This window comes from Ictidomys tridecemlineatus, chromosome 10, assembly GCF_052094955.1.
Source record: "Ictidomys tridecemlineatus isolate mIctTri1 chromosome 10, mIctTri1.hap1, whole genome shotgun sequence".
NCBI lineage: Eukaryota > Metazoa > Chordata > Mammalia > Rodentia > Sciuridae > Ictidomys > Ictidomys tridecemlineatus.
Genome location: NC_135486.1, coordinates 89,403,203 through 89,421,528, shown reverse-complemented (window position 1 = coordinate 89,421,528; position 18,326 = coordinate 89,403,203). Strand labels below are relative to the sequence as shown.

General features: G+C 36.7%; 1 non-coding gene across 1 annotated transcript; it reads left to right on the top strand.

Annotated features, from left to right (window-relative positions):
* Positions 1 to 17,424: 17,424 nt before the first annotated feature.
* Positions 17,425 to 17,530, top strand: LOC120887759 (U6 spliceosomal RNA). Its single transcript, XR_005731085.1, has one exon. It is a non-coding gene; the product is annotated as a U6 spliceosomal RNA (small nuclear RNA).
* The last annotated feature ends 796 nt before the right edge of the window (positions 17,531 to 18,326 follow it).

The following is an 18,326-nucleotide window of genomic DNA, read 5'->3' as shown; positions in this document are numbered from 1 at the left end:
TATTGAAAATGCAGTAGTGGGGTTTCCAACTATCATGGTTGAATTGTCAGGTTCTTCTTTCAACTCTGTAAGTTTTTAATTCATGTATTTTGGGGGCTTTGTTTTTTAGATGCATACATAATTGTTGTATCTTCCTGCTAGATTGACCTTCTTATCATTATAAAATGTTTGTGATTTTACTGGTAAACATGTTATATTTCTAAATGCTATAAGCCCAACTGCATTTTATATATACATTGTTTATGTAGTTGCTTTTAAACTAAGTGAAGGGAAGAAAGTGTAGAAATATGTACATATATAGCCTTTTAAAATTACACAAATGCATGGGCTGGGGGTATACAGCTCAGTGGTAGAGTATTTGCCTACTATGTACAAGGTCCTGGGTTTGTTTTCCAGCACTGCAAAAAGGAAAAAAAGTAAAAAATAATATAATTATATAAATACCTTTTCTGTTGTTCATTGTTTGTTTTTTACCTCCAGGGCTCAGCCTAGAAGAAGGTTCCTTAGTATCTTTTTAAATCTTTTTTTAATTGTTGCTAGATCTTTATTTATTTACATGTGGTACTGAGAATCGAACCCAGTGTTTCACACATGCCAGGCAAGTGTGCTACCGCTGAGCCACAACCCCAGTACCCTCAGAATGTCTTTATTTGACTTTCATTTTGAAAGATAGTTTTGCTAGACAGAAGGTTCATGGTTGCAATTGGTTTTCTTTCAGCACCTTATAAATAGCCTATCCCACTGCTCTCTGGTCCCATTATTTCCTATGAAATTCAGTTATTCATCTTATTAGGGTTCCCTTTTAAGTGGCATGTAATTTTTCTCTTGCTGTTTCCAAAGTTTTCTTCTTGTCTTGGTTATCAGCATTTTTTACTACAGTTTTTTTCGAATGTGAATCTCTGTGAATCCTTTGAGTTTCTTGGATTGTAGATTAATGTTTTTAAAAACATCAAATGTGGTATGTTTTCAAGCTACCATATCATCCAATATTTTTTCTTTCCTTGTATCTTTTCCTCTGTGGTGCTTCCATTACATGTATATTGGTACACTTAATGTTATCCCACATCCCTCTAAGCCCTATCCACTATTCTTTGTTCTATTTCCTCTCTCCTCCTTAAATTTCATAATTTAACTTTAAAGTTCACTGATTCTTTCTGCAGCTATCTCAAACACTCTATTGAGTCCCTCTAGTAATTTTTCTTTATTTTGGTTATTAGACCTTTCCACACTGAATTTCCTTTTATTCCTTTTTTAAAAAATAATTTCTATACCTTTATTGATATTCTCTATTTGATTCAGTACTGTCATCACAGTTTTCTTCTTTTTTCTTTCATTGTGATAAAATATATGTAAGAATTATCATTTTTAAATGTATGATTCAGTGGCATTAAGTACATTACAGTGTTGTATTACCATCACTGCTATTCATTTCCCAAACTTTTTACCATCACAAATAGAAACTCTACCTATTTATCAATAATTCTCCATTTTACCCTATCATCCCAGCCCATGGTAACCTCTAATTTACTTCATGTCTTTATGCATTTGCCTATTCTAGATACCTCATATAAGTAGAATTATACAGTATTTGTCCCTCTGAGTTTGACATATCTCATTTAGGTTCATCCATCTTGTAGCATGTATCAGAATTTCATTCCTTTTCAGGATAAATAATATTCTACTGTAGGAATATACCATATTTTTTCTTTTTTCATTTGTTCTAATTAGTAATGCATGACAGCAAAATGCATTTCGATTTGGTGTACACAAATGGAGCACAACTTTTCATTTCTCTGGTTGTACACAATGCAGAATCACACCATTTGTGCAATCATACACATACACTGGGTAATAATGTCTAATTCATTCTACCATCTTCCCTCATACCCCAATACCCACTCCCCTCCTTTCACTTCCCTCTGCCCAATCCAAAGTTGCTCCATTCTTTCCTTGCCTTCAACCATTAAGGATCAGCATCTATTTATCAGAGAAAACATTTGGTCTTTGTTTTTTTGGGATTGGCTTACTTTGGCATGATATCCTCCAACTCCATCCATTTACTGGTAAATGCCATAATTTCATTCTTCTTTAAGACTGAGTAATATTCCATTTACATCACATTTTTTTTATCCATCCACCTGTTGACAAATATTTGGGTCTTCCCCACCATTTGGCTATTGTGAGCAATGATGCTATAACATTATCCTTTACTTCTATAATTGTGGCTTCCTTTTGTTGCTGCTTCTTCCTTTTTTTTTTTTTTTTTTGGTACTGGGAATTAAACCCAGGGGTGTTTTACCACAGAACTACATCCCTAGCCCCATTTATTTTTTTTATTTTGAAATAGGGCCTCACTGAGTTGCTGAGGCTGGTCTTGAACTTGGAATCCTCCTGCCTCAGCCTCCCGAGCTGCTGGGATTACAGGCATTTACCACTGTGCTTGGCTTCCTTTAGCTTCTTAAACATATTTATAATTGCTACTTTGAATATTTGTCTGTTAAATCTGATATTAAGATCATTCACCAGTATTTTACATTGCCTGCTTTTATTTCCCTTGTATTTTGGTCATACTTTCCTGTTTATCTGCATGCCTAATTTGTTGTTATTGAAAACTGGACATTTGTGGTCAATATTATAGCAACTCTAGATATTAATTGTCCTGATCTCCATTGGGCTCACTTTTGTTGTTGTTTGCATGTTTGAAACTAAAGTGTTTCAGTCAAGTCTGTTCTTCCCATTTGGTATCATTCTGTCTCATTTGCTATCACACACATTTATGAGGCTGTCACTGTCCTATTTTTTTTTGTGTGTGTGTGTGTGTGTATAAGGCTCTGGGGTATAAATTGCCCTATAGTCTGATCTAATTAAATTTGGGCAGAGGTAGTTTTTGAGATCAGTCTATGAAGTTTGTTGTGGCATAGAAGGGCTCCTCTCATCTGGCTGGCCTTTAGCTTGTTGCTTGCATAGTCGGCAACCTTCTCTTAACTGCTTACCACCAAAGTCTCCATTGTTTTTGAGCATGTTCTTGAGCTTGAATCTCTCCACTACTCTGTTTCAAATAAGGTAAATTCCAATAAAGCTGTTCTGGGCACAGCCTTGGAGCTCTTTGTTTTTATAAACTGCCTGTTAGTCTGGACAATGTCTTGGGAGTCACTGCACCAGGCACTGTGGAGGTAAACCAGCCACTGGTTTTCTGGGTTTATCTCCTTCTACACAGACCCTTTCCCCTAGAAGCAAGCTGGGGTGAAGGGGACTAAGGCCCTAGTATTCTTGGATTGTGTGTCACTGGTAGAACATTTACCCTTAGAGTGGGGGCTCTAGGTGGACAAAGAGATCTGCCACCCTCTTGGCTGCACTCACTAGGAATTTAGACTCTATAACTCAGACTTGGCAGGGTTAAGAAAGGCTCCTGCAGAAATGCTGCATCTCTTGACTGGAGAGAGAGGGAATAGGGAGCCCCATGTTTTGCCCCATATGCCTGGATGGTTCTTCCATTATACTGAGTTGACTGGGGGTGGGGAAAGAAGGGCAATGGCTCAAATACCACAAAGTCACATTGTTCTTATAGAGGTGTAGTAGATTTTATTGGACAAATGTTTCTTCATTCACCATTTTTCCTTAGACAATGAATGTCTAGAGTTATGGTTGTTTCACTGTTAGCATGTCCATAGAGGTTTTTATGCCACCATTTCACAAATACTATTTATTTTATTCTACTGAGGGAATGCCTTTAATTATACAACATAAAAACACATTTAAATAGATCTAGGTATAAATATATAAAATAGTAATTTTGATGACCACTGGGTATAGAATTTTGAGTGGTTTATTATTATTTTTTTCACTTTTGCTATGCTGGGTATTGAATTCAGGGTCTTGCATATGCTACGCAATTACTGTAACCACTGAGCTACTTTCCCAGCCCTTGAGTGGTTTTTATTTATTTATTGTTGAGAATAGGGTCTCACTATGTTGACCAGGATGGTCTTGAACTCACAGGCTACAGTGACCTTCTTGCCTCAGCTTCCCAAGTGCTAGAGTTACAGGAGCATGCCATCATGGTAAGTTATGAGTGATCTATTTTGGTAAGAATTTATTTATGTATAATTAATAAATATAAAATAACCACACCCATTTTAGTGTACTTTTCAATAATTTTTGACAAATATAAACCACACCACAATCAACATAAAGAATATTTTCCCTCATGTCCCTCTACAACAATCCCACTCTCAGTTCTTAGCATCAAGAATGATTGATTTACTTTGTGTCACTATTGATTATATATGCATTTTCTACAATTTTTAGAAATAGAATGATACCAATATACTCTTTTTTTTTTTAGAGAGAGAGAGAGAGAATTTCTTTTTAATATTTATTTTTTAGTTTTCGGTAGACACAACATCTTTATTTTATTTTTATGTGGGGCTGAAGATCAAACCCAGCGCCCCATGCATGCCAGGCGAGCACGCTACCGCTTGAGCCACATCCCCATTCCCCAATATACTCTTTCATGACTCACTTCTTTTAGCATGTCTTAGAGTTTATTAATGTTGTACATATTGATAATTTTCCTTTTTTATTGCTGAATGCGCTTCCATTTTTTTTATTGTGCCATAATCTGTTTATCCAGCTATCTGTTGATGGACATTTGTGTCGGTTGTTTCCAGTTTTTGAAAATTAAGAAGAAAATAAGAATATTTATATATAAAATTTGTATGGGGGTTGGGGATATGGCTCAAAGGGCAGCACGCTCGCCTGGCATGCATGCAGCCCGGGTTTGATCCTCAGCACCATATACAAAGATGTTGTGTCCCGCCGAAAACTAAAAAAAAAAAAAAAAAAAAAAAAAAAAAAAAATTAATATTAAAATTCTCTCTCTAAAAAAAAAATAAAATAAAATTTGCATGGATATGTTTTAATTTTTCTTTAAGAAAACCAAAACCCCAGCATACTATAGGGACACAGCTACATCAATGTTTGTTGCAGTTCAGTTCACAATAGCTAAACTTTGGTACCAATCTAGATGCCCTTCAGTAGATGAATGGATAAAGAAAATGTGTTATATATACACAATGGAATATTACTTTGCTATAAAAGAGAATGAAATCATGACATTTGCAGGTTAATGGATGAAGTTGTAGAATATAATTCTAAGTGAAGTTAGCCAATTCCCCTAAACCAAATGCTGAATGTTTTCTCTGATATAAGGAGGCTAATTCATAATGGGGTTGGGACGGGGAGCACAGGAAGATTAGAAGAACTCACTAGATAGGGGAAAGGGGAAGGAGGGGAGAAGGGAGGGATCAAAGGGTGTAAAAAAAGATGGTGGAATGAGATGGACATCGTTGCCCTAAGTTCATGTATGAAGACACGAATGGTGTGAATATACTTTGTATACAACCAGAGATATGAAAAATTGTACTCTATATGTGTAATATGAATTTTAATGCATTATGCTGTCATATATAACAAATTAGAATAAAAAATAAAAAACCCTGTTTTCAAAATGATCATAATATTTCACATTCCTACCATCAATATTTCAGTTATTGATTTCCAATTAAGTTGCACTTTGTCAGACAAATCCTTGATGTGATTTCAATCCTGTCAAATTTACTGACACTAGTTTCAAGGCTTCGTGTAGAATGAATGTTGCATTTGCACTGAAAGCCTTCTATAGTCTGCCACTACTGACTGGAGTGTTCTATAAAATTCCACAGAACAACTAACTGTAGATCCAGTTAATTGAGAGTGTAGTTTGTCTTTCATATATGTAACAATTTATATCTACTATTTCTATCAATTATGGAGAGAGGCAGGATGAGATACTCAACTCTAATGTGGATTTCTTTCTCCATTCTATTCTGTCAGGTTGCTTAATTTTATTATGGTTTTTGTAGTGCTGAGGATTGAACATGGGGCTTTACACATGCTCGGCAAACATTCTGCCATTCTGCGTCTCCCAACACTATTCTATCAGGTTTTGCTTCAAGTATGTATTCTGAAGCTCTGTGATAATGTAGATTCACATTTAGTATTGTTATTTCTTCTTAGTTACTTGATATTTTATCATTATGAAACGTCCCTCTTATTTATGATAATAACCCTTGTCTTCATATGTACTTTAATGAATAGTCTAACCAGCTTTCTTCTGTTGTGTGTTTACATGTTCTATCTTTTTTCATCCTTTTGTCTTTGTTCTTCCTTTGCGTGCATATTCCCTATTTCTTTTTATAAAATATTTTTTAATTGTAGATGGACACATATACCTTTATTTTATTTTTATGTAGAGCTGAGGATCGAACCCAGTGCCTCACACATCTATGCAAGTGTTCTACCACTGAACTACAATCCCAGACCCTAAGTTAGATTTCTTGTAGACAACAGATAGTTAGGCCAATTGGACAATTTGAATTTTAATTACAAATTTTTTGTCCATACTTGTTTAATATAATATTTAAATTCAAAACTATTAAATTTAAAACTATTTTTTTTGTTATTTACTTTCTCTTTGCCCCAAATGCTATTCTTTTTTCTTCTATCCCTGCTTTTTTGTTTAATTGAATATTTTTCAATATTTTGTTTTACTTCCTATTATCAACTAGTAAAATTGTTTCTTTTTTAGATGGTCATTGTAAGATTTATGGTATGCATCTTCCATTTATTAGTGTGCCCCCAAATTATATCATGCCACTTCTCCAATAATTAATACTTTCACAATAGTATACTTCCAAGTTCTTTCTGCTCTATCTAGTCACAACTTGAACATCTCAGAGATCTCTGTACCGAATGGTGATTGTTCACTTTACAGTGCCCTTGTAAATATTCTTTGCCTGGCCTCGGAGAGTTTTCACCATTTAGATGTTCCCAGAATGCATGAAAGCTCTCATGCAGGTTTCTGACTCTTGCTCTGTCTAGCTTACTCACCTCTGGTGCCTGCTCCCACAGTCTGGCTGGGCACAATTCAGGAGCCACTTGTCAAAAGAAACTAACTTTATTTTTAGAACCACACAAGCCAAACAAAACAGCTCCTCAGGAAAAAACCCTTAGAGCCCAACTGCCACCACTGGCTTCCCAAAAGCCTCTCACCCCAACACCAGCCTCTCCACCTCCCACAATCCTCCTGCTCTTGAGGCCGATTGGCTGGGTCGTGTGGGCGGAGCCAAAGAAGTCCCCCAATGAGCAGCTCCATGGTTTGAAAGGGCAGGGAAACAGCCCAATGAGCATCACCCCAGAGGAGCCAATCAGCTAGATGTTGCTGGGGCCGCTGTGAGCCAATCATCAGCTGGCAGCTGGAAGTTTGCTGGGGCCCCTTAGGCTGTGGCTCTCAACAGCCTGCCCTGTGAATTCCAACTGCCTTGGCCTCCTCTATAACTCTGCCCTCTTGTCTCTTCATCTCAGCAAGATTGTTAAGTTTTGCTTGAGTTCCTCCCTCCCTACATCACAATCTACATAGCAGCTTCAGGAAGAAAAAGAAGACCATCATGGGCCCCTCATTGTTTGTATCACTTCTCTAAGGGTTCACAGTTCTGCTTTGTTGTTCAATGTTAGAAAACAACTGATTCATATATCTTCTGTAGAATCCTGTTCTTCATTACAGTAGGGCAAGTCTAGTACTAGGTACTGATTCACAGCCAGAATTAGAGTCCTCTTTGGTTTTGTTTATAGTTTTTATAACTTTACTTTTGCATTGGTCATATAACCTATCTTTCATTTATCATTACCATGCAATAGATTTCACTGAAATCTGTTTATTTTTTCTACTTAATGATTATTTCTCTCAGTGAGTCAAATGTACTTGCAGACATGCTGCTTATAGCATTTTAAGTTTTCTTAGACTTTTATAGTACTGTCTATTACTTATTCAAGCTAATATTTTAGTATTCACTACACTGGTATTATTAATTAGTAGTGCATATGTAATTTTCAGTCATAAATAAATAAGAATATGACTAATAGAATAGAAAAAGCGGGCTGAGGTTTACAGCTCAATGTAGAGCACTTGCCTAGCATATATGAGGCACTAAGTTCCATCCTCAGCACCATATAAAAATAAATAAAAGAAACAAAGGTATTGTGTTCATCTATAACTAAAAACAAACAAAGAATAGAAAAAGCATACTCTCAGAGTAACTTAGGTATTGCAGAGAAGTTTTCCAATCTAGATTCTTATCATGAGAAAGAAGCAGACTCATGCTGTCTTTACAGTAAGCTAAGTCTTTCTTAAGAACTTATAATAATAACAGTAATAATAATAATAATAAAGATAATCAATGCAGTGGTGCATGCCTGTAATCTCAATTACTCAAGAGTCTGAGGCAGGAGGATCCCAAATTCAAGGCCAGCCTTAAATTAACTGAGCGAGATCTTGACTCAAAAAAAAAAAAAAAAAAAAAAAAAAAGCTTAGATTCTAGTTCAGTGGTAGAGTACTTGTTGAACATGTGTGAGGCCCTATATTCGGTTCAAAATGTGCACCCCTCCAAGGGAAAAATTAAAAAAAAAAATAGAGCATGCTTCATTGTTATCTTCATAACTAGGAAATTCCAATATACATATCTAGCCTAAACTTGTTCCCTTGCAATTCAAGTTTACCTTCTCTTTTCCTATCTTTACTAAAGGGACTTGTACCTGCCAAGGTTTCAAAACATTAGTAGAGCAATGGACGGTATTTATCATATACACCAAAAAACAACAAATACCCATTTGAGGGCTTAATATTGTTTTTATTTGGTTTGGTTTGTTTGTTTTTAGTACTGGGAATTGAATCCAAGGGATCTTTACTACTGAGCTTTATCCCCAGCCATTTTTATTTTTATTTTGAGACAGGGTTTCACTAAGTTGCCTAGGTTGGCCTTGAACTTGCCATCTTCCTTCCTCAGCCTCCTGAGTTGCTGGGATTAAAGGAGTGCAAGACTAGTCTTGGCAGGCTTAATATTTAAAAAATCTTTCTCAGGTACTGCTGGCAGGAATAAGACCCTATTTTTGTTGCTAAAGACCAGTTATAATTCTGTCTGGGTAGTTGACTTTTAATGGCTCCCCTTTTATTTTGTTGCATTTGTAACATTAGTGAATCCCCTTACCTATGAAATTAGAAATAATTACCATTTTGCTAAGAAGTGCTAAGAGACTGATAGATACATTAATGGAAAACAATAAGGCTAGAAATAGGCTCTTTTATATATGGGAATTTAGCATATGATAAAATTAGCATTTCAAATCAGTGAGGAAAAGAAGGAATTATTTAATAATCGGTATTAAGACAATTAGAGCACCATTTAGGGGGAGAATTACAATATTTTTTAAACACTTACTTTTAAAAGATGGTATCTCACTGTTACCTAGACTGGACCCAAACTCCTTGGCTCAATTGATACTTCTGCCTCAGCCTCCTGAGCAGGTGGGACTACAGGTGTGCACCACTGTGCCTGGCTGAGAATTATATTCTTATTTCATCATACATACCAAAATAAAGCCCAAGTAGATTAGACAATTAAGCATGTAACTAAATTCTTAAAGATAAATGTGTTCAAATTTTTGGAGAGGAAACCAAGGCCTGAAACCTCAAAGAAAAAAATTAGCTTGTGTATATACGTGTGTGTAAATGAGCATGAGCATGGAAAGATCTGCACCAAGCTCTGAGTAGTGGTTATTTTTCAGGGTTAGGGTCAGAGGGGACTTTTTCCTTTCTTCTTTATTCATGTCTGTTTATTATGTTGTTGTTTGTAGTTACTATGAAGCAAATATAGTTAGGAAGATTTTTCATTCTGAAAGAAAGTAGATGATGGGTTCAAGCCCCAGCACCATACACACACAGAGACACAGACACAGACACAGACACACACACACACACACACACACACACACACACACACACACACAAAGTGGATACAGTTCATGTATAACATTATAAAATAACATTTGCTGAATGTTGATTATGTACCAGTTCAGTCTAAGAATTTTACATGGATTAATATAGAGCTCAGCATAACCCTATGACAGGTCTCATTATTATCTCTATTTAAGTGGGAGGAAAGATAGTTTAGAGAAGTCATACAGCTAGTAAATGGCAGGAACAGGATTCAGACTAAGGCAAGCTGGAATCAGAGCTGAGATCTTAACCATGACACTACAGTAGGTTTCAAGACAATTGTTTAGGGAATGCAGGCTTAGTGTTTTTGTTTAAGATATGTGGCCATGGGGCTGAGACATGTGTTTCACAGCAAATTGCCATATTTTGCAAATATTCTTGGCTGCACAGAGCTTTTATCCATAGAACTTCTCATTCCTTGACCACATGGGATATTTCACCAGAAAAAAAGTCTTCATTGCTATCTTTCTATTGAAATAGCAGGTCAATATTTTGATGTGTTAATATTTAAAAACCAAGAGCAAAACTGCCAACCTAAGAGAAACAATTTACAGGAACCCAAGGGTATCTGGGATGAATAACTTATGGCTGACAAATTCAATCTATATCATAGCCATTGATAAAAATATTAATTTCTCAATTATCAGCAAGAGCAGAGATCATGTACGTGAAAAGACCATCAAGGCTGGGTAGAAACTGCATTTTGATAAATGCCAGATTAAAGACTTCTTGTAAATACTGCATACCCAGTGTACAGCATAAGTAAATATTATTTATTGGGAATTATAATTACAAAGGGAACATGAAGAGGAAAACCATGTAGTTTATATTGTACTCTCCATATAACAAATGCACATTGAATTTACACATTATTTTCTTTCTTCCTCGGGATTCTGAATATAATTGATGTTAGTGACATAGGTTTGAATACATTGATTTAAATTCCTAAGGTGTTGGTTGATTTGCATTGTTCCTTCTTTAGCTCTTGCTGGCTATCTACAACTCCATGAGCAAACTGTAGAAAGTCTCAGCACACAGTCAGCTTTCTCCTGAGAAATGTGTGTTCAGTGACTGATGAATAGTTTTTATTTGCAAATGACAAGAGCATGATTTATATGGGAGACAAAGTTCCATTGCTCTCTTCACCACACTCATTACAGTCAGCTTGGAATTAGAGCTACATTAGGAATGGAAAGATCATCCTTGACACCTACTGGGAACTAGCCAGTCTCATTTTCTCTGTATTATGCATCAGTAGGTGAGCTTCTGGAGGACACTGACCTCTTGTACTTCGTGTATGTGTGGTGCTGGGGATTTGAACTGAGGACCTCATGCATGCAAGGCAAGCACTCTACCACTGAGCTACAGCCCAGGCTGTATTTTTTTTTTTTTTTTTAAGACAGGGTATCACTAAATTGCCCAAGCTGGCTTTGTACTTATGATCCTCCTGCCTCAGCCTCTGAGTCCCTGGGATTACACGTGTGCGACACTGCTCCTGGCTCTCTTACTCTTTTAGTATCTTTGCAGCTCTAGCACATGTCAAAAACTCATCATATGTTTATTCAGTTCACGTAGAATGGAGCTTAGAAATAGATTGGGGAAGGTGTTGAAAGTAAAGCTCAGCAGATTGCTATTTGTAATCCAGTAAATAAGGAGCTAGTGAAGATATTAGAAGATATTTTTTCCTCCTTCTTTTAATTATAAGTAATTTTGCCAAGTTGTTTTAGCATTTCTCAACTGGTATTTGGTACTTGATAATTTTTCATTGAGTGGGATGGGGGGTAGGGGTAGGAAGGCTGTCCTGTGCATTGTGACATGTTTAGCAAAATCCCTGACCTACACACATTAGATTCCAGTACACCTGGTTAAAGGCTGAGTAGAATATTCTTCAGATCAGATAAAAAGAAACCAAAAAAAAAAATAAAAAGTAGATGGAGGAGATATTAATTCAAACACAATTTGCTCTTAGGATAGTGACTCTTATTATTGTTGTACTAAAATTGCATGCAGTATTTTAGAGCCCAACATAGAAGTGCTGTGTGGTATTGAGTTAAAAATCAAAGGAACAATTCATGTGGTATTACTGTTTGTCTCCTCTGGAAAAATACAAAACTTGACATCACTTGGAGAAAACTATAGTCAGGGTTGTTAGGAAGAGGTTATGGGCAGTTTCCTGAATATATTTATCCTTTCTATAACTGGAAAGTCCAAAAGTAAACATGCACCTTTTAATGAAAACTGTCATCTTGTTTTTATAAAGGTTTTGGTTTATGGTATATTCATTTTCCTAAGTTGATGCTCTAATTTTCCCCTGCTGTATTGTGTATCAAGGATTGTATTGTAAAAATCCACCCTTTGAAATGTGTAGCATTTCATTGCATCAGATCAGTTTTCAGACAGGCTTGAGGGAAGAGGACTAAGAAATATGTAACAGATGCAAACAATTTGGTTTTAGAAAAATATGCACATTTGTTGTTTATTCCAATAGCATGAGTTAATAATGTGTTCACTGTAACCTACTGATGTTGCAGCAGCATCCGGTGGCACATAACTGCTTTTTGCCCAGTTAAATAAGGCAAAGATTAAGCAAGGTTTGGACTGCCTATGATTTGTTGTCATGGCTTCATTTTTCTAATCCTCATTTTTTTTTATTCCCTGCAAGAAATAAAGAATAGTCATACTGTCTGCCTATCTTTGAATATTGATGATTAGAGTTTGTGGACACTTCTAGAGGTCTATTTGTAGATGTTTATTTGGTACCCTTCATGCTGATGACAGTATGAAAAATTCCCTGACTGGAATCTGGTTCTTGATACACAATCCTTGCAGGTAAGGTCTCTTAGAACCACAGTGCCAGTCTGGCCCTTTTATCACCTTTTACAAATATGCCTGATATCATTTAGTTTGTGTTTCATTTCTCATTAAAGTGGTTGATACATTTCTCATTAAAGTGGTTATGTGCCACCAGATGCTGCTGCAACATCAGTAAGTTACAGTGAACACACTATTAACTCATGCCATTGGAATAAACAACAAATGTGCATATTTTTCTAAAACCAAATTGATACAAAGTGAAGGGAATCCACTCATATTTTTCAAAGTTAGTTTCTAGTGTTGTAAAACATCTGTGTAGTTTTGCACTTTAACATTTTACATGCCATCTTGAATTTGTCATCTGACACAGTGCAAAAGTCAGCAGAAAGTATCTTGCTTCCTCCTGTAATGTTTCAATCTTCCAGGATTGTTTCAGTTTAGGAGCAGCTTCCCTGATAAATGCTAGTTCCACTGGCCTCTGTCTTGGGTTTCCACTAGTATCTTCCCTAGCTTTCAATACATTCCAGTTTCTCAAATCAAAACTCCACCTCTGCTTAGGGCATCAAAAGGAGTAAGTGCAAACTAACATGTAAATAAAGGCTCTTGTCATTTGGAAAAAGGTGCCCATCATAGTGGAGGCTGAATGAGAAGATCTGACCTCCCTGGTGTTTCCTTTTTTTTCTGTACATCATACTCATTATTTCTCTCATATGCCCCTTCTCTCTCCCTTTTCTTTTTCTTTTTTCATTCACTTTTTACATGATAAAATAGCCTTCAGTACCAAAAGCATTTGCTTAGTAGTAATCCTGGATTTTGTGTGTGCTTCTGGTTCTTTTTCTTTTTCTTAAATGCTTTTTAAAGGAAGTTTAGTTTTCAGGGTGCCAGGAGGGCAACAGTAATGCTCTCTCAAATAGCCTTAAAACAACACATCTGGGAGTGCAAGTTTCTGCTACAAGAGAACTTGTAGCTTTGAGAAGGTTGTACCAGCTAGGGAATCAATGAATGAATGCACTTATACTTACCTGATTGAGTGTGACCCCATCCCCTGGGAAGTAGTCACCTGTTGTACAACCAGCTGTTGCGCCAGCCTGCCGGGTCTCAGATCTACTGCTCACTAATATTGTGCCCTTGGGTAATCTGCTAGCATCCTGGGTCTCTATTCACAAGGATAACAATGTAAGCACATTCATCAAGTTATTGAGAAGGTTAAATGATTTTATACATGTAAAGTGATGCTCCATAGTCCACAATCACCAAATGTTGGTTACAGGAATATCACTATTCTTATCCTCAAAGTCTTTGCAAAAGAGATGGAACAACACATATGAAAGAATTACAAAAAAAGTGTTGTGCAATTGAAGAAGTATGAAGTTTTTCAGTGTGTGAGCAGTCAGGCAATGTAAATAGAGGAGGGAAATAATGTTAGGGCTTATAGGTTGTTAAATCAACATATATTAAGCATTTATTACTCCTATTACTCACCCAATTTTGTGTTTACTGTATAACATTCATTCTCCTGATCATGTTTTGCTAATCTTAAGGGGAGTTACAATTATGGGTAGGTACTTGGGGCACGGCAGGGGAGAGGGGTAGGCTGAATCAGCTTTCAACATAATGTACCATTTAATTCTTTCAATGATCCTAGAAGTAGGTGTTAAACTTTCCATTTTACATAGGAAGAAATTGAGGTTCCAGAGTGGGTAGTTTGTCTAAGGTCAAAGCACTAACAAATGGAAGCTGAGAAGGGAGCACAGGTTTGAATGGCAGAGCAGGCAAAAGGAATGTGTAGGGTATTAAAGAGCAGAGATGGAGACTGAGAGGAGTGGAGGGCAGGGAATAAAGGAAGCTGATATGCTAATGGGAGCAGAGCCAGCTATTGGGAGTCAGCGATAAACTGGGATTGCTATGAGGGTAGGAGATTCTGCTTAGTAAGGACGTCACAAGCCAAGTTAAGGTGTTGGGACCTGATCTGGTAACAATGGGAAGCTGGTACTAACCCCTGAACCTGAGAGTGCATAATGTGAGGAAATATACTCTTACCAAATTTAGTCTGCCTGGAGGATAGTGGGGTAGTGGCAGATTGGAAGGGTAAGTTTCAGCTTGAAGGAAGACAGCCAGGTAAAAGGAAGTAGGAGAGGTGCAGATGTAGGGTGGGGTGACAAAAAGACCAGAGAGAGGAAGCCATAAAATATGTAGGACTCTTTAAAGAAAATATTGAGGTCTTGGTGACAGCTTGAATGAGGACAATAAATAAGAGGGGAGACTGAACATGATCTGAGAGTTCTTTGCTCTTCCAGTCCTGAAAATAATAATGTCTCTGATAGAGAAGGGAAAATTTGGGAGACAAGTGGAAAAAGATGCATTTTGTTTAACATATACTGAGCTTAGGGCAAAAATTAGAAATTCTGTAAACATTTGGACAAACAGACATTGGAGTATTTGTGAAAGATCAAGGCTGCAGAAAAAGTTTTGAGAATCAACCACGCAGAGAAAAAGGATACATCTCCACAGTGATGGTAATGTTCATGCTGGGGGCCCAAAATAACAGAAAGGAGGCACAAAGACAATAGGAATGATTGGTTTAGATGGTTACAAGAAAATTGGAAACATAAGTATTTCAAGAAACAGTGGTCTTCTGACCCAGGCATGGTGACACATGACTGTAATCCCAGTGACTAAGTTGGCTGAGGTAAAAGGATTACAAGTTTGAGGTCAGTTTTAGTAATTTAGCAAAACCCTGTCTCAAAATAAAAAATAAAAAGATCTGGGGATGTGGCTCAGTAGTAGAACACCCATGGTTTCAATCCCTAGTATGACAACAGAAAAAAAATTGAAAGAGAAAGGTAGAAGAAATGACGGTCCTCTTAGGTTAGGTCAGGAGGCTATTACTTGGGTGCTTTGTGGAAGTAGACTTAAAGATCAGTAGACCATGAGGGTGGAGGTCAGTATGAAGTAGGTGGAGGAGGGATGAAGGTGATGGAGATTCTATCTGTGAGTCAATCAAAGAAGGGTCATCTTTGTTTCTTTTTAGAATTAAATGAAGTGGGCATGTTTGAAGGCATGAATTATCTGTGGAGGGGCAGAATTTCACAAATCTAAGGTTATAAAGCAAGTAGGCCTTACACTGAACTAATTGGTATAACAGATATCTTTTCCAAAAAATTTTACTATTTCTGGGCTTCTTTTGGATGGTTGTGAAATTGTGTTAGTTTTTTTGTTTGTTTTAAAGGCAATAGTGAATGCAATGAGGCATGAAAGCAGAAAATTAGCAAGACAGAGTACTACAATCACAACTGAATACTAGGATGTGTTAATAAAGCATTCTTTTTTTTTAAAGAGAGAGAGAGAGAATTTTAATATTTATTTTTTAGTTTTCAGTGGACACAACATCTTTTATTTTTATTTATTTATTTATTTATTTTTATGTGGTGCCGAGTATCCAACCCAGTGCCCGGAGCATGCCAGCCGAGCGCGTTACCACTTGAGCCACATCCTCAGCCCAATAAATCATTCTTATAGGCAAGAATTCAATGACTAAGGTATTGGGAGAAGATATTTTAGATTATAATGTGTAAGAATCAATGAGATATGGCAGTGCTGCCTACAGTTCCAGATACTCCAGAGAATGAAGCAGAAGGATTGCTTGAACCTAGAAGTTGAAGACCACCCTGGGTAACATAATGAGACCATCTCAACAAAACAAATCACCTGGGCCAGGATCAACATTTAGAAGTAAGAATTTATTAAATATTAATAAAGGAAACTTGTGCTTTCAAACTTAGGCTCATTTCTGAAAACAGGACCAATTACCCAATCCTTCTGTAACAGATTATGAGGTGAATCCTAGGTTTTAGGGAAATGGCATCTTGATGTTTCAGTAGGATTTAATCTCTATGTCCTCTTTCCCTCCATCTATGATACTGGCTGCTAATAAAATTTGATTGACATCACAAGTCTAGCTTGCCAAGGTAATCTAGTATTTTAAAACTTGGTAACATTAGCAAAAACATTTTACATATTGTAGTATAATCTTTTCTCTATTCCCATATAATGGGATGAATTGTACCCCCAATTCATATGTTGAGTGTATCAGAAATTGATCATATTAGGAGACAGAATCTTTAAAGAGGCAATTAAAATAAAATAAGGTAATATTGGTAGGCCTAATCCAGTATGACTGGTGTCCTCATAAGAACAGAATAGGGCACTGACAGACATAAAGGGAAGATTGTGTGAAGATATAAGATGATGACAATTCTCAAGCAGGGAGAAAGGCCCTCAGAAGAAACCAACCCTGATGACACCTTGACCTTGGATGTCTAGGCTCCAGAACTGTGAGGAAATCAATTTCTGTGGCTCAAGCTCCCAGTCTTCGTTATGGCAGCCCCAGAACACTGATGTACCACATTTTGTTAATAATCTGATTCTACCCCAGAAAGCATCCCATTATTATAGCTTTCACACCTGTTATGAAAGTACTTTCTAAATAAGTACTTTCTCCCCACATATATTTAACATATTATGATTCCTTGTTTCATGAATACTTCAAATGTAATTGCTAGCTGGTATAACTGTATCTTTCTAACATGATTTGAGAGATTAATATCAACAAAGTTATGAAAGGTTTCTAAAGTCCTCAAATAATGTTTTATACTTGCTTATGTAATATGCAGGAAGAATATAAGATAGAATGTAGATAAATAAAACAAAGGTTGTTAGGTTATAAGAATTCAGAGAGGTGCTTGCTTGGCAGCACATATACTAAAATTGGAATGATACAGAGAAGATTAGCATGACCCCTGTGTAAGGATGACACACAAATTTGTGAAGCATTCCATATTTTAATGTGTGTGAAGAAGTTCTATATGTGAGGAGGAAAAGAGAAAATAAAAGTGGATCTAAAAGTGAAAAAAAAAAGAATTCAGAGAGTAGGAGATATTATTCTATTCAGTCAACAAACATTTTCTGTTCACATGCTATGTCCTAGGCCCTATTTCAGGAATTGGGGAAATGGCAGCAAGCTCTGCCTGCAGAGGTCTTAGCTTTCAGGATAAAGAAGACAATAGCTATTTCTTTCTATTCCAGTCAACTTGCATTACCAAGCACCATGCGTTTAATCTGATTTCCTGTGGAGTCTTTTGGATTTAAACCAAAAATTAGACCAAGTTTTGAGTTAGAACCCAGAAAACTGTGAGTTGAATCTGGTCTCCCAGATTCAACTGTCTTTGAATTTGGGAGACCAAGGCAGAACTGGATAAGGGCTGCACCTGCCTTCTCAACACCTGGCACCTCTCAACATGGTAGCACCAGAGCATGTTTCAGTGAGAGCTTTGTTTTATAAGTCCTGGATGGCTCAGCTGCTCAAGTGGAGGAAGGAGCACTATAGTCTCAGCTGTGCTGGCTCACAGAGAAAAGTGGAGTTGGGGAAAGGAAATGGTGGGGAGAGTCACTTTCTGTCTTCAAGTATCCCAGTCAGTGGATGGGTGAGCATGTTTGGAAGCAGTTGCTGCTCAAATTGGGCAAGACCCATCTAGGGAGATTTTCCCCTTGGAAGGATGGATGACTGGATGAGTACAAGGAAATTTGGGGGATGGAAATATTTTAAATATTGATTGTAGTGATGATGGTTACATAAGAGTA